This window comes from Myotis davidii, unplaced genomic scaffold, assembly GCF_000327345.1.
Source record: "Myotis davidii unplaced genomic scaffold, ASM32734v1 scaffold335, whole genome shotgun sequence".
In the NCBI taxonomy this organism is placed as follows: Eukaryota; Metazoa; Chordata; class Mammalia; order Chiroptera; family Vespertilionidae; genus Myotis; species Myotis davidii.
This window is the reverse complement of record NW_006287433.1, coordinates 12,217-16,951: the sequence shown is the minus strand read 5'-3', so window position 1 is coordinate 16,951 and position 4,735 is coordinate 12,217. Positions and strand designations below refer to the sequence as shown.

Genomic DNA, 4,735 nt, shown 5'->3' with positions numbered 1-4,735 from the left:
GATGGAGACAGTATTAGTGTATATACCAATGAGGTGAAAAGTGGTTATCTGAGTGATGTATTTTTCTTAATACAGTTTAAAATATTTAGAAGTTTCTGTGATGTAATGCCTATTGTTTTTATCATCAGTGGAAACAATGAAGCTCTTTTTAGGCAAGGAGGTGGAGGAAAGTTGAGCGTGGAAATGGAGGTAGTGTTTTTAGAGGCCCCAGACCGCAATCTCTGTAGCCTTTGTCAGGAGGCCTCCAGACTGGCAAAACCCAGTGTTGTCTCTACTGGGTGCAATGTGGAGGGTTGATACCTGAGCCTGAAGGGCCTGGGGACTTGGGGTCCCCCTCTAACTGTGCTTTGGCTGCCACCCTCACAGCATCATGAAGTTTTATGCCAAGATTGATTGACGGTAAGGACTTTATGGAACTGTCTGTACACATCATCTGCACCATATCAAAGTTGGCAAATGTCTGTGCTTTCTGTGTGCCAGGACAAGCTGTGCTTTGGGACCACTAACTCCAGGGTCATTCAGGAGGCACAAAGTGAGGTGGGAAGACTTCTTCCACTGGTTTCTCATGGAAGGTGTTTCAAAAAAATTTAATGAGATTTATCTAGAGCTGGTAACTGAGCATTTGTTTAGAGCAGTGGAAAACACTGGGAATGTTCTGCCCCGAAGCTCCAGCCAACCAGTAGGCTGTTGTCCTGGCCTCATGGTGGCTGTGGAGTTGCTGTTGGCCACAGATAGGATCTGCTTGGAAGGGTGCTTTTCAGAAGGGTCCAGGAAGATTTCCCAGAGTCTAGAGATTATTCCTGTGATTTATTTATTTGTTTATTTTTTATCTATCTGCCAGCTTTTAAGACTGAAGAACACTGTAGAAAGGATGGTAAACATGAGTAATCAAGTGCTGGTTGAAGCAAATCTAAATGGCAAATTGAACTCAAGTATAGAAACTGATGTAGTATGTATAAAAAGTTATTTTTAACAATCTTGGAAATTCCTCCAATGCCTGCTCAGGATATACCTCAAAACAGAAACCTGGTGAGCATGGTACAAATGCCAGTAGAGAACAAGAAACTTCTGCAGTTTTTGAGGAATAACAAATAAGTCCTATAATGGCCTATGTAATATTTTGAGCAATATTCTTCTTCATCTTCAGATGTCACTCTTCAATATTTCTTTCTTGCTTCATAAAAATTCAACCAGCCTGTTTGTGTGTGTGTTTAAGCTTATGGTATTTTCAAAACTGAAACAGTTCTGGTTGATAGTTGTTCTGTATTTTAGTTGTAATTTTGTTGTGGTTGTGGGAGACAGCAAGTACAAGCCTTTACCTATGCCGACATCTTGGTTCCCCGGGATTTTTTTTTTTTTTAATATCACACAATATTTGTGTTTGTCTTATTTCTTAGCGTAATGTCCTACAGGTTTATCTTTGTTGTCACAAATGGCAGGATTTCATTGTTGTTGTTTTTTAAGGCTGAATAATATTCCATTTTCTTTATTCATTCATCCATGATCTAACTTAGGTTGTTTCCATATCTTGGCTACTGTGAATAATGAAGTTAACATGGGAGTACATAAATTTCTTTGAGGTAATAATTTTGTTTCCTTTGGATATATAGCCAGAAGTGGGATTTTTGGATCATATAAAAGTTCTGTTTTTAATATTTTTCTCATTAAGCTGTTTTAATTGGTCTCAAAAGTTTGTGACAAATTTTTGGTCAAGTGGTTTCCATTAAAAAGTACTGGTCTTTGAAATTACTAACTTAAAACTACCACACACACAAAACCACACACAAAACAAATGGTCCACAAAATATTCTTCTTTCTGTTTGAAGGTTTTACATACCAAGCATTATTATCAGGGCCAGTTGAGACAATCACTTCTGATATTGTTTTTTCACCAGTGATTAAGACTGGGGTGGCAGATATTAGGGATAATATCCATGTAGCCTCCTGAGCTTTCTGAGCAGACTTAGTGACTTTGTCAACTCCAGCTGCCTTCTAGTCCACTGCTTTGATGACACCTCCAGGAGCTATCTGTCTAATATTGCAAAAAGCAAAACAACCAAGAAGAGTATAGTCAGAGAAACTTTCAACACACATAGGCTTTCTAAAACCATATCAGTGATTGCAGTATCACCAGATTTCAAGATTTTCTTCCAGCTTCTTTTCATAATATGATGATTAATCTTTTCTTTAGCTTAGCACAGTGGTTGTCAACCTTGGCTGCACATTAGAATCACCTGGGAATCTTTTTAAAATCCTAATTTCTGGGCCCCATCCTCCGGAAATTCTGTTTCTTTGTTACTAATGTTGTGGCCCCACCCCATAACAAAGAAACAGAATTTCCGGAGGATGAGGCCCAGAAATCAGGATTTTAAAAAGATTCCCAGGTGATTCTAATGTGCAGCTACGGTTGAGAACCACTGGCTTAGCACATTTGAAAACAATATGAGCTGTGTGACAATGCCGCACATGTGCACTAATTTGGGCTGAAGGGCTTTGGATAATCACCTGAGCCATGCAGCCAGCTGCTTCCATTGGTGGGGTATTTTGCTGTCAACAGCCATGTTGCCTCAGTGAATATCTTTGACAGATGAGTTCTTGACATTGAAACCCACATTGTTCTTAGGAAGAGCTTCACTCAAAGCTTCAATTGTAATGTTGACAGGTACAAAGGTGACTACTAAGCTGGATTTGAGAAAAACAGTCTAAGGCAGCGGTTCTCAACCTGTGGGTCGCTACCCCTTTGGCGGTCAAACGACCCTTTCACAGGGGTCACCTAAGACCATCCTGCATATCAGATATTTACATTACAATTCATAATAGTAGCAGTGATATGAAGTAGCAATGAAAATAATTTTATGGTTGGGTCACAACATGAGGAACTGTATTTAAAGGGCCAGAAAGTTGAGAACCACTGATCTAAGGGCTTGTCAGTTGGATGAGTTGGTTGCAGGATGCAATCCAGAGCTTCAAGCATTGTGGTACCACTAATATTGACATCTTTATAGGTTATTTTCCATTCCTTGCATTACATCATGTTAGCCCTTGACTCCAATATGTTGTTACCATTTCAACCAGGAATTTACATAAGTGCTGCTGTACCAGTCTTATATTTTATTAATGTAACTGGGATTTCCTTAACAATGTCCTTATATCTCTTCTGGTTGTAGGCTGGTTCAGTGGAATCCTTTTATTTTAACACTAGAGGCCTGGTGCATGAAATTCGTGCACTTGAGGGGGGACCCTCAGCCTGGCCTATGCCCTCTTGCAGTCCAGGAGCCGTCAGGGGATGTCCGACTGATGGCTTAGGCCTGGGAAGCGGGTCTAAGCTGGCAGTCAGACAGCCTTAGCGCTTCTGTGGAGACGGGAGAGGCTCCCACCAATGCTGCTGCACTCAATAGCTGTGAACCTGGCTCAGGGCTCTGGCTGAGAGGTGCTCCCCCTGTGAGAGTGCACTGACCACCAGGGGGGCAGCTCCTGTGTTGAGTGTCTGCCCCCTGGTGATCAGTGCTGCTCATAGTGACCGGTTGTTCCACCATTCGATCACTTTGCATATTGGCCTTTTATTATATAAGATCAGCAGTTTTTTCCACCCAGTGCGTAAGTTAAATGGGTATGTCTGCCCATTCTTTAAGATACCTACTTCAAGTTCACCAACACCAGCAGCAACAATCAGGACAGCACAATTAGCATGAGGTGTGCCTGTAATCATGTTTTTCTTTGTTTGTTTGTTTTTTTATTCTCTGAGTTTTGGTACATCAGTGCTGGTCACATAATACTGGCCAGCCTTGAATTTCCACAGGGAGATATTAGTGGTGAAACCATACTCAATTATAGCTTTCAGTTTACCAAAAATACATGCATACTTGAGGTGTAGGAGGTCTTTCCCATCTGATCAGATTCCTCAAAATTTTCGATGGTTTTTTTTTTGTCAATCCCACCTCCTTTGTAGATTAGATGACTATAGAGGTCGAATCTGTGTGTCCAGTGACAATGATACTGATATGAGTTTTTTCCTTATCCATTTTGTCTTAGACTTAGCAGTGGTTTTCATGAAAACTGGGTTCTGATGGTAAATGCATTGACAAAAACTATTTTTAATTTATTGAGGAACCTCCATAAAGTTTTCCATGGTAGCTGTACCAATGCACAGTGCACATGTCACCAACAGTGTACGGGGATTTCCTTTTCTTCACAATCAGCAGTTGCTGTCTCTTCTCTTTTTGATAATAGTCATCATAACAGGTGTAGGGTGATATATCATTATATTTTTGATTTGCATTCCCTGATGATTAGTGAAATTGTGTGTGTACGTGTTGACCATTTGCATGTCTTCTTTGGATAAATATTTAAATATATTTAAACTAGAGGCCAGTGCACAAAAATTTGTGCACTCGGGTTGGGGGGTTCCTCAGCCCGGCCTATGCCCTCTTGCAGTCTGGGACCCCTCGGAGGATGTCCAACTCCTAGATGTCTTATTGTTATTGATTCCTGTTTTATGTCATGTTTGTTAGATAATGTAGTCATTAGGATTTCAATGACTGTGCATGTGCACTTGAACAGAATGTGTATTGTGAAGTTCTTGGGCAGGGTCGATACATGTAATTAAGTCAAGGTGTTCCATGGTGTTGTTCAGATTTTCTGGCCCTTGCTAATTTTTTTTACTCATTGTTTATTATAAGTGCTGAAGGAGTGTTAAATCTCCATATGTATTTGTCTATTTCCCCTTTTAATTCAT

The 4,735-nt window shown here is 40.3% G+C and overlaps 1 pseudogene; it reads left to right on the top strand.

Moving 5' to 3' along the window:
• The first annotated feature begins 410 nt into the window (after positions 1-410).
• Positions 411-1,106, top strand: LOC102760522 (annotated as a pseudogene).
• Positions 1,107-4,735: the final 3,629 nt, after the last annotated feature.